We start from the raw sequence: 12,552 nt of genomic DNA, 5'->3' as shown, positions 1-12,552 counted from the left end.
CCCCCCAGGAGGGTTTCTCAGGGAACAGAAGGTGCTGAATCCCAGTGTCACCTCAGCTAATCCTGGGGAAGTTCTGAGGTTTCTGTGGCTGCCAGCTCAGCTCTGGCAGCAGGATCTGGGACCGGGCAGCCAGGAGCCAGCGTGGGGCTCTGCAGTGGCAGACACCGGCCCCAGGGCTGCTTGGGAGGTGCTTGAAAGGGAACTGAAGTCCTTCAAAAAGCAAGAAGGAAACTCAGAAATGAAAAATAAAGATAAAATTCCCTCTCCACCCCCCAGCTGAGCTTCTCCATTTGCTGGATTAAGGAACTTGAGGAGGAAGAGGAGGAGGCTGCAGTCAGGTGGGTCTTGCCTCTTTTCTCAGGCCAGCAGGGACAGAGAGGGAGTGCCCAAGGATTCCTGGATGGGCACTCAGTGCTCTGGGCTGGGGACAAGGTGGGGATGGGCACAGGTGGGCTGTGGTGGTGCTGGAGCTGTTTCCAGCCTCAGCAGCCCTGGGATCCTGCCCTGTGCCCGGGGCACAGCTCTGAAGGGAACCCCTGCCCTGCCTCACTGCTGGATATCACTGCACAGCTAAAGATCCTCCAGCCCATGGGAAATCCACAGGAGATGGGCTGGGCCCTTCTCTTGCAGTGGCAGATTGGGATGAACGGGAGGTGCTGGGTGGGGAGGCTGCAAGGGGAGCATCCCTCAGTGCCCAGAACGTCCCCCTGCATGCACCACTTGTGTCCCAGGCACGGGGCTCCTCCTGCCCAGGCTGCCCTACAAAGGCAGATTTCCTTGGCTCAGGAACAGGCACTTCCAGGTGTGTGCCCCGACTTTCCTAGAATTTCAAAACCAAGGCTGGTGAGCTGTCAAATAAACAACAATGCTGGTGTTTTAAACCTCTATTAAGTGCTAGAACAGGGGCTGGTTTCCGCTGGTCCTGCTGACTCAAATCATCCCAGCTGGTCCTCAGGCCCTCCCAAACCTCAAAATGAGAGATAAAATTTTCATTCTTCCTTTTTTTCATCTGTAGTTAAAAGCTGTGAAAATCTTTGTGATTTCTATCACTAATGATACTGTAACTATTTGATTTTTTACTTTGTTATAGCTGGGGAGATTTTTTTGAAGTCCTTGCTTTTCCAATAGCTCCATTGCAGTAATTGCTGAGGAAAATCGCCCTGCAGTCGATACCAAAGTGCTCCAGAGCAGTGCAGAGTGGGGACAGAGTGTCTGTGCCCGGGCTCCTCAGCATGACTGCCCTGGGCACCCTGCCAGGGCTGGGTCCTGCCCCACCAGACCCTGCCAGGGCCGGGTCCTGCCCCATCAGACCCTGCCAGGGCCGGGTCCTGCCCCACCAGACCCTGCCAGGGCTGGGTCCTGCCCCACCAGTCCCTGCCAGGGCTGGGTCCTGCCCCACCAGACCCTGCCGGGGCCGGGTCCTGCCCCACCAGTCCCTGCCAGCCCCGCCTGGCTGAGCTCGTGGTGGGAGCAGAGCCCCCACACCTCTGCACAGATTGCTGCTGCTGCTGGGGGAGGAAAAAACCCCAAACCCCTCTGATCCCAATCCAGGGTGCTGCAGTCAGCTCCAGGCCTGAGCCTGGGCTGGAGCTGCTGTGCCTGAGGCACTCTGGAGCCTCTCAGGGGTGCCAGGGATGTCAAACACGGAGCAGGCAGTGCCTCTGGCAGCGCTGGGAGGGCTCCTGCAGGTGTGGGGACCGTGGGCACCCCGGGCAGTGACAGCTGGGCTGAGCTCCAGGGCTGGAGGGGGCTTCACCCAGCACTGCTGCAAAATAACCATGTCAAAGAAAACTTGATGGACTTGCATGTATGAATTTATTGGCAGCAATTTGCATTTTTCCTCATTAAGGGCTGATTATTCTGATAATAAAGAATAAACTTTGCCATCGAGCATCTCAAGGCTCAGCAGTCCTTAATTAAACATGATAATCGTCTCTGAGGCAGGTAAAGGTTCCTGCCTATCGCAGGAGCGCAGGTGGGGCTGCAGAGCAGAGGAGCTCGCTGTGGTGAGGAGCAGAGCGTGGCTGGAACATTTCAGGATCCGCGGTTGGCAGCAGGGGACAGGCCTGGATTGGGACTTAACCCTTCTTGTGCCCTTGCAGCTTCTCCCTGGGAAAGGGAATGTCTCTGCTGGGCTGTCCCTGCTCCCAGCGCTGGCTCCCCTCGGGAGCAGCCTGGAGGGGCAGTGCCTGCCTGTCTGTCTGTCCGTCTGTCCGTCCCCCGGGCTGGGGAGGCTCTGGTGCCACCCGGGCTCAGCCCCTCTGCCCCTGGGTGCGCAGCAGCTTTAGCAGGACCCATGGCCTGCCGGGGACTCCGTGGGAACGGGTGCTGAATAATCAATTAATGGAGAGTTAATGAGAGGCTGGCGCTGCCCCGCGCAGCTGGGGGGTCACGGCACCGTCACCTCTCCCTGCCTGGAGGGAGGGCAGCCAGCAGAGATCACCCCTGATCACTGATCAATAGTACAGGGAGCAAAGATCATCCCTGATCATCCCTGATCACTGATCAATGGTACAGGGAGCAGGAAAGATCATCCCTGATCATCCCTGATCACTGATCAATGGTACAGGGAGCAGGAAAGATCATCCCTGATCATCCCTGATCATCCCTGATCATCCCTGATCATCCCTGATCATTGATCAGTGGTACAGGGAGCAAAGATCATCCCTGATCATCACTGATCGGTGCTGCAGGGAGCGGATCCCCGGGCTGATCCCGCTCATTCCCAGCCGTGCAGGGAGCGGATCCCCGGGTTCATCCCCGCTCATTCCCAGCCATGCAGGGAGCGGATCCCCGGGATGATCCCGCTCATTCCCAGCAGTGCAGGGAGCGGATCCCCGGGCTGATCCCGCTCATTCCCAGCAGTGCAGGGAGCGGATCCCCGGGCTGATCCCGCTCATTCCCAGCAGTGCAGGGAGCGGATCCCCGGGCTGATCCCGCTCATTCCCAGCAGTGCAGGGAGCGGATCCCCGGGCTGATCCCGCTCATTCCCAGCCGTGCAGGGAGCTGATCCCCGGGTTCCCGTCCCTCTCCCAGGGCTGCCGTTGTCCCGCAGCGATGCTGTCTGCGGCTGTCCCGGCAGCATCCTCGGGCTGTCACGGCCGGGCCGCTTTCCTCCCGCACAGATCTGCCCTGCAAAGCGCAGCAGCGCTGCTGGCAAGGGGCAAACGCACCTTGGAGCAGCTCAGGGCTCTCCCCGTGCCCCTCAGAGCCTCACACGCAGCCCAGCCTGTCGCCGGGGCAGGGACACCTTCCCCTGCCCCAGACTGCTCCAAGCCCGGTCCAGCCCGGCCTTGGGCACTGCCAGGGAGCAGGGGAGTCACCACCACCAAAGTTTGTGTATTAGCTCAGCAGCCCATGGCTGGAGAGACAAAACAAATCCTTGTGATGGAAAATGAGGTGGGTAGAATGTGCAGATAGGCAAATATTTGCCTTCTGTGCACACTGAGCAGTTGTGATGAGCTCATGTTAAACTGTGGTCATTCTGGGGAGGCCCTGGATTTATTTCCATGTACAACCCATTCCCCGATTCTGTTCTGAATTAGCTTAAACATTTGGTAAGGTCTTCAGCTGCAAATATCTAATTTCTTATTCAATATTCGGAATTCCAAATGAAATAAATGATCTGTTTACATGCATCAGTCAGACCATCTGTTTCCATAGGAGAATTCAACAAAGAATCCATTAATTGTCATGCATGTTTATTCAGCATTCTTAATTCATAATTCTTTTAAATAATTAAATCAGAAGATCTTCTGCAAATAAACAAGCCAAGTGATTATTTTGAAGCTCCGACTTCCATACCTAAAAGAAAACAAAATTAATAGCTCATGTGAACATCCAAGAAAAGGAAAACATTCAATTTGGTGAGTACATAAAGCGCTATAATTTTCTGCAACCAGCTCATCCCTTTCATCTTGCATTTAAAACTGTAATTACCAGCAGAACACGGAGAAGGCAGCAGAAGGAGAAAACAAAGTATGGAGAGAAAGTGGGAAGGTAAATGAAGTGAGAGCACCACGAAAAGACAACGTGTCTGTGTCCCCCTGCCCGGCTCTGCCGCTCCCTCCCGGTGCTGGGGTAAAATAATGAGCACAAATGTCCTTTGCTAAAGACCCTGGAGGATTAAAAACAGAGGGGTGATCGTGGTCTTTGTTGGACGTTTTGAGGCACATCCAAACATCATCCCTGCATCCCTAGGGCTGCTGCAATCTGGGGTTTTTCCCAGACACTCCAAGCATTATTTCTGGAAATCAGGAGTCCTTGGGCACATAGTGCTTTCACTGTGAGTGACTTCAAACTGGAAAATGTGATTCATTGGAGCTAAAATGTAATTTTCAGAATGGTCATCTCTCTCAGTTTATCTTCTGGGGGAAAGAGACATCCCGGCGTGCCAGCGGGTGAAAGGGCTGGGACCCGCCGTGCCACATGGAGAGTGTTTTATTACTTTCACATTTCTTATTTTAACTTCATTGTCTGACACAGCCATTACCTTCTCAAGGACAGGGTTTTGAAAAGTATTGGGAGCCTTGTACCTGGAGAATCCTGAGCCTCCTGTAATGTCAGACACAAATGGACCTAATGCACCCCTGGCTCTCCCGCCGAGCCTCGGAGATGACAGGCCCTGATGGGTGGGCTCAGCTCCCTCTGCCAGCTCGCTGCAGTTCCAGCACTGCTGCCTCTATTCCCACAGCACAGAGGGGCACAGACCCAGGCATGACCTCTGGGTGTGCCCTCTGCTTGAATAATCTGAATTAGCGCAGCTCCACAGTGCCACAGGTCGCTCCCGAGGGATGTTTTCTGAGGGCTGTGCATGGGCACAGGGGAGTTGGAATTTCTGGAATTCCATTAAATACTGGAGCGGTCCAAGCCTGTCCCAGCCCTGCTGGACACAGGTGGGTGGGCTGGGCAGGGGGGCTGTTCCTGCTGGGAGTCCCAGGGACTGTGCCACTGCCGTGCCACTGCTGTGCCACTGCCGTGCCACTGCCACAGGGCACGACTGCTCTCCTCGGGCAGGAAATCCCCTGAGCCGGGGCTGTCCCGTTCCCTGCTAGCCGCCAGCGATGTCTGGCTGCCGAGCATCATCACCACCATCAATCCTCCTCTTCCTCTTCCTCCTCCTCCTCCTCCCGGGGCGGGCGGGCTGCGGCTGAACCGCGGCGCTCTCGGGGCTCTGTGTTACCATCGGCTGCTCTCGGGGTGACTCATTCCACGATCATGTAGGCATTTGATTCGCCGTGCTATTACTGGAAAGTTCTTTCTGCAGAGGCTTGGAATATAAAACTGAAAACGCTCTGATTGTGAAGTGCCTCAGACCGCGCAGAGCCTGCAGGAACAGCAGCGCCCGTGGTGCAGCAGCAATTGCACAACTGCAGCGGCAGCAGCGAGTGCTGAGCTCCCTCCTGCTCCCATGTCAGAGCTCTGGTCCTGCCAAAACTGAGACTCCATGGCAGGGGAGAAGGGAGGCTGCCTTCTCCCACAGTGAATTCTTTTCCAGTTGAAAATCAGTCCTTGAAAGTGCTGCTGCTGGGAGTTTGGGGACTTCCTCCAAGATTATGACAATCCGAGAATTTCAGGGATGTGGGTGGTTATAAACTCTCCCTTGAAATGTGCCATAAAGCAGCAAAGGAAGCCAGAATTCACATTATTTCCTTGTTCCACCCTACAGGAGCTGTCATCCAAGGGGTATGTGGCTGTTGAATTAAAATTTAGCTGAAGAGCTTTCAGCAGTACTGGGGGCTTCTTTTTTGTGGCTTTTACACTGATTTATCTCTTCTACCCCTGTTGTGTTCCTGAGTTTTCCATCATTAGCTGCCTGCACCCTCCTCTTCAGGGATCCAGCTCCAAATGGGACATTTTTCCTTTAAGAAGGACTTCCCTGAGGAGCAGGTTTCTCTCTCAGGATTTCCAGGCTGTAGTTTTAATGTCTGGAGTGTTTTCCTTCCCCCTGCGAGCTCCTGGCAAAGTGAGGAGCTTTAAAACACAAATATTTATGGACGAGGCAGTGTTTGGATTAGGGAATGAAGAGTCTGCATCAGCTGCTTTGCTTATCTGGTTCAGAGGAAGACTCGGAGGAGCCCTGGGTGTGCTCCAGACACCATCCCAGCTTTGATTCCTTCAAGAGCAGCCCAGAAGAGAGGCTCGTTTTTCAGGAGGAATTTCTTCATGGCAGGGAATACCAGGCACTGCAGGGGCTGCCCAGGGAGGGTTGGAGTGCCCATCCCTGGAGGTGGCACTGAGTGCCCTGGGCTGGGGACAGGCTGGGGATCAGGGCCAGCCCAGGCTGGGAGGGCTTTCCCAGCCTCAGCAGTGCCAGGTTTGGTGATTTTACAGCTTCCTGCAGAGATGCAGCCTTTGACACCATTTCCAGCTCCTTGGCAATGTGGCCCTGCCTGGGAGAAGAGGTCACTGACAGGGAGAGGCTGCTGTGGATGGCTCAGGGCAGGGCTGGGCTGCAGCAGCAGGACCTGGGTCCTGGCAGGAGAGAGGTTCTTGGCCCCATGGCCCAGCAGAACCCGGCCAAAGCCCCTGTGCTTTGGGAAGGGATTTCTGGTTTTATCCTGGGTAAACAGAGAACCCAACCAGGCTCTGCAGCCCAGCACCTTTCAGGCACACTTAAATTAACTTTTAGAAAAATAATAAAAATAATGGCCAGGCCTAATGGATGCCTCAGGAGTTCTATAAAAGACCTTGTGACACCCGCATTAATACCAAATGAGTTCATTATGATTAATGTTATTAAAATAAACGTCATGGCCATGAATAATGGCCTGGCCATTATTTTAAAGTGTTGCCACTGGATCTATAAAAGCTCATGAGTCAACCCTGGGGAAGGATTCTGCACGTTCGTGGCTAAAACCTGTGGGGAATTCAAACTTTTCTGCAAAAACAGCCCCAAAAATAACCAGGGAGGCTGTGTGAGCTCTCTGAAGGACAGAGCGTGCCCTGGCTCAGGCAGAGCTGCTTTTCCTGTGGCTCAGAGGTGGGATGGGAGCACTTCTAACCTGGGGATTTCTTGGTGCTTGAGGATGATTCCAGAATTGTTTGTGCTGGTTTGTGTTTGGGCTTTTATCAGCCCAGGTTTTTCTCTTTTTTTTTATTCTGCTGTTTTTAGAGGGGGATTTATATTCTTGGCTTTCAAAGCACAGCACAACAGTTTTACAAACATCACAAACTTACAGAAAAGAAAAGGCTAAGAATGAAAATATTGATATTAGTGACAGTTAAAAGTAACTGTTTTCATTGGGTTTTACCTATGCAAATCTTTTCAGCAATTTGTGAAGCCTGAGGAGAGATGTTCTTTAGAATCCTGATTAAAATCTCAGCTGGAATAAAATATTTAGCAAAAAGATGTTTCCCTACTCTTCAATTGCTCCTTAATTAATCACCTTTGTTAACAGGCTAGAGGACATCCTGCTTCATTTTTCCTTTTTGGCTGCTATAATGTATGTAAATTAATTTGGGGTTGTATAATCCAATAATAAAAACCCCAAACAACCTTGCTGCCACTGATGGCGTGTTGTCAGGAGGATCAGAGGGAACAGGGCTGGTCCTGGCGGTGGGGGACAGTGACAGGCAGGGTGGTGGCACTGAGAGGGGCCATGAATGGTCCAGTAAAACCAACAGGCACCTGAGGAAAGAGATAGATTGATAGATTGATTGATTGATTGATTGATTGATTGATTGATTGATTGATTGACCTCTGACTCCAGGTATTGCCAAAGCAGCACAGTAGAGTTTCTGAGGTGTGTTTTGTCAGGGAGTTAAAATCACCAGGGGTGTAAGGAACGTCATTGGGGGTCTGTGTAATTTCTATAATTGTTTTTGAAGCAGTGCACGTGCCTGGCCACAGAACTATTTTAGCTGTGGTGACGTAAGGTCCAATTAACAGGATGACATTGGGAGGAGGTGTAAATCTGCAGGGTTGATGTTTTATTGCTGCTGCAGGGGCAGAGGCACGGGCTGGGCTCAGCAGAGCTGGGCTCAGCAGAGCTGGGCTCAGCAGAGCTGGGCTCAGCAGAGCTGGGCTTTGGGCTGACTCCTTCACTGCAGGACCTCCAGGGGGATGTGGGGGGCTGAGCTGACAATTGCACCTGATGATCTTCAAGGTCTTTTCCAGCCTTCCCAATTCTGGGATTCTGTCTCAGGGCTACACCAGACCCTTCCACAGAAATTCCAGCTCAGAGGTGCCCACAAAACCTGCAGAGGTTGGGAGCAGGAAAACCAGGAAAGGACAAGGAGCCCAACATTGTTTAACATCAAAACACACATGTGCCCTTCGTTGTTGCTAGGGCCTCAAACCTCCTAATTTCTGAGGAGGTGTTTAATTTATTTTCCTTTTAAATGAAGGCTGTAACAGGAGTGACTCATGCAGCCCTGGGCTGTGCTCCTGGGCCGTGGGGATGTCTCAGCCGTTACCGGCGGTGAGGGGATGCTGCTCTTGCTGTTTGGGGCAGGATGCTGGTAAGGGAGCCTGAGAAAACCGATGGATTCCGGGTTTGCAAACCACAGAGAGCAGTCCCACACGCTGCTGGCACTGAAGTGTGTGCAGAGCAGCAGGAGCGGGGCTGAGGAGGAGGCTGGAGATGCGCTGATATCTTGTACAGGGCCGGTGGTTGCCAGATCTGAGTCACAACTTCTTTCCCCCTGATTTCTTGACTCTGCAGAAACTTTAAACACAGCTCAAGGATGTGGCAGCCCCGCTCATCTTCCTGTGCTGGGTGTCCTGGTGCTCCAGCAGGGAGGCTGCCCTGCAGATGCAGCCAGCTGTGTGCGTGCCGTGCCCGGCCCGCGGGGAGGCAGGGACAGCACAGGGAACAAAGATTCACGTTTCTGGGGCACTGCCAGAACCAGAGGTTGATAATTTAATCTGCAGGCTCACAGCTTGAGAGTCTACACAAACATCCCCTTGTTTCCACACAGGATGGGTCACGCTGCCATGGGTGCTGGGAGAGCCCACGGAAGAAATGGGCTCCCTGCAGATATTAAATGTGATGGTTGGCATTCAAACCCAGGTCAAATACCTCATTCCCCAGCTTCAGCATTGTAATAAATATCTCCAGTTATTTCTGATTTATGCAGCTGTCATAAACACTCCTGCCCGAGGAAACGTGCAGAAGTCACACTGAGACCTTTGGGGGAAGCCACAGATATTCTCCAGCTGGAGCTTTTTGATGAACACCAGGTCCCTGCAGGTGCCTCCTCGGGCAGGGAGGGGTTTGTCATCTGACACCAGAGCTGCTGTGGCAGTGCCAGCCGTGCCTGAGCCAGCCAGAGCTGGCAGGGCTGTGAGCAGGGTGGCACCCCAGGGACCCCCCGTGTCCCCTGCAGTGCCATGGGCTCGGTGGGGACAGGGCCCTGGTCACTGCAAACACGGCAGGGACAGAGCTGCACCCTCCCAGCAGCACCAGGGGGGCACCACGATGGGCAGGTGCCCCCAGGAGGTGCCCGGGGCTGTGCCCAGCTCCAGCCCGGGGTCCTCTGCTGCAGGCAGAGCTCCGCATCAGCACACAGACTCTTCCAGGTTCTTTCCTGCCTTAAACCAGGGTATGAAATCTGCTGCTGCTTCTGTGCATTCAGTGCTGCCTGCCTGCCCTTACATGGGTTTCTTTACAGTTTCTGGTCACGCAAGGAGCAGCAGCATTTACAGGCAGGATTGGCAGGAATGCCGAGCAGCTGCAGGACACCCTTAAAGAAACCAGAATCCTCCCCACAAGCTGTTTCATGTTAGCATGAGGGCTGGGAGATGGAGAGAAATCCTCTCTGCCCTCCGTGACCCTGCTGGCAAGCAGTGACAGGTCCCTGCTGGTTCTTTTAACATTTCTGGGACTTGGGAGCATCCCTCCCTCCTCCTGCACATGACTAAGTACAGGGGGAATTTAATCTCCTCACAGCTCCATCTCCAGGGCCCGACCTTCATCTTCTCTCCATGGGCTGCTCCTGCAGCCTCCCTGCAAAAGGCAGGGTGCTCTGCACACCCAAACTGTCCCCAAAGTCACCCCAAAGCTTCCCCCAGACCTGAGGCTGGCGAAGCCCTGGAGCTGTGACTGCAGCAGCAGCTCCCAGCTGTGCCCCGGGCTGGGGCTGCTGCTTGGGAGGGCTGGGGGTGTGGGACAGGGTCACTGCACACTGCAGCCCCCCAGCCTGCAGGGGCTCCTCACCCAGAAAGGGCCACGGCTCAGGGATGGGCTGCACAGGGCCTGTGCCAGGCTGGTTTAGGCAGCTCTGGGTTCTTGGTGAGCCCGAGAAGCCCCCTCAGCCCGAGAAGCCCCCATCACCTCAGCTCCTGCAGTCCCAGCCAGAGGGAGGCGATGGGGTTTGCTGGGAACAACACCTGGGCAGGGTTTTGGGTGCTGCAGCCCCAGTGTGCCCCCCTGACTCCTCACTGGTGGCTTTAGTGCTGGGCTTGTGGGGAACAAAACCATTTCCTCTGCAGTCTGAGCCTGGGCAGGACACAGAGCACAGCCCCTGGGAGCTCCTCATTTCCTCAGAACTACCTTAAGAGGATTTTTTTAGAGGTGGTTTTTGGATTTTATTTCCCTTTTCAGGGCCCCCAAACTGGATGTGCCTAACCTCTTATTCCAGTTACTGAGCCTTTAAAGGGTGCACAGAGGCGTTTTACCAGGGGCAGAACGAGAGGAGACATTCACAAATCTGTCACCTGATGTGCTCCAAACTGTGTTAAACTGTGGAAGCAGCTCTGCACGGGCTCAGCCCTCAGTTCTGCTCCTGACACCAGATAATGAAGAAATCATTGAGCTCCAGGGGGAGACTGAGGAAGGGGAACGTTCTGCTGTTAGAGCTGGAAGTTAAAGATAAGTAAAACAAACTTTCAAATTAAGGTATCCAGGCAGAATTAAGGCAAAAGCAGAGTGAAAAAGGCTCCCACTCCAACAGCATGTGCACTTTGGGGGCTGATTTGACTAAATTGGGTTGAACAGGCTCTTTCAGACTCAGTAATTCAACACAGGCTGCTGCTGGTGCTTGGTAAAAATCCTGCCCAGAGCTTGGTAGGATGAGGATGCAGGGAAAGGTGTGGAATGAATCACTCTGTGTGCTGCATATGGATAACCAAAAAAAAAAAAAAAAAAGGCAGGACTGAGAGCAGCAGGGCTGGGAGGGCCTGGGGAAGCAGCACCTGCTTATCCATCCCCCTGCTCCTCCCAGTGCCAGGGCCAGCTCCTGCCTGGGGCTGATCCAGCCCCCCTCGCAGGCAGGGCGGGAACAGAGACCCCAGCAGGGGCTTTGCTGCGTGCTCTGGGCACGGGGCAGCTTCTCCAGCCCTCCCTCCTAGAACATCTCTGCTCCCAGAGCAGCCAGCGGCTTCCTCCTGCCTGATCCTCACCAGATTCAGTCAGGGATGGACCTCAAGTGCTCTGCTGCCTGCAAACCCTTCCACACACCTCTCCTTTTAGCTCTGCAGGGCCCTTAGTGAAGTGTAACAGCGAAGTTCAAGCTCCTGGAGAAGGTTTTGAGGTGCTGCTGCCAGCGCAGCGTTGGCAGCGTGTGAGCTCAGCCAGGCTGGGGTCACATCTCAGAGCAGCCACCCCACAGCTCTGCTCCCCTCAGCCCCTGCTGCAGGGCTGGAGCTGGGCCAGGGCAGATTTAGGGTGGATTTTGGGAAAGGTTCCTCCCCCAGAGGTGCTGGCACTGCCCAGGCTCCCCAGGGAATGGGCACGGCCCCGAGGCTGCCAGGGGTGCCCAGGGTGGGGTTGTTGGGGGTCTGTGCAGGGCAGGGGCTGCCCTGGGGGATCCTGGGGGTCCCTGCAGCCCCCGTGAGCCCCGAGCCCCAGGGCTGGGCAGGGGCACAGCCGGGAGTGCCGGGACAGCCCCGCAGCTCCGCGGCCCCGCTGTGGTTTGGCCGCTGCTGGGCTGTCTAGACAAGCCTTGGAGAGAGCCCTGCTCTGGTTCCTATTTGATTATGAGACAGGCTTTTTCATCTCTAATGTAAACATGCCCGAATAACATAACTCTGCCGTGGCATTTCTTGTACAAAAGCCCCTTTTTTGGAAGGAGCCATTCCATTAATGCATTTCCACTCCCCACCACGGATACAATTTCATCTCGCCCATTTAGGCATTAGGTTTCCTGAAAAAAAAAAAAAGAAAAAGGGTGAGGTGAAAATGCTGAGCCCCTCAGAAAGTGCTGGTATTTAGCAGAGAGCTGCAGCTGTGCAAACAGGAGGCTTTGCATGGAACAAGTGAACTGAAACCAGCGCGGTGGCACCGCTGCAGTCACACACCCAGCCGGGCTCTGCAGGGGCACAGGGACACGGCAGGGCTGGCACAGCCCAGGGCCCTGCACGGCCCAGGGCAGCAGAGCTACAGAGCTCTTGGATCTTATCTGAAAGGGCTTTCACAGCATTTGTTACCCAGCCCGAGCTGTAGGTGTTATTATTGTGATTAAAGATTTTTTTCCCATTAGATTATCCATGTCAATTAAAATTATTCACTGCACAGAATCCCAGACTGGTTTGGGCTGGAAGGGACCTCAAAGCCCACCCAGTGCCACCCCAGCCGTGGCAGGGACACCTCCCCCTGTCCCAGGCTGCTC

The sequence above is a fragment of the Prinia subflava genome, chromosome 16 (genome assembly GCF_021018805.1).
Source record: "Prinia subflava isolate CZ2003 ecotype Zambia chromosome 16, Cam_Psub_1.2, whole genome shotgun sequence".
NCBI classification, from domain to species: Eukaryota; Metazoa; Chordata; class Aves; order Passeriformes; family Cisticolidae; genus Prinia; species Prinia subflava.
Note: the sequence above shows the minus strand (reverse complement) of the source record.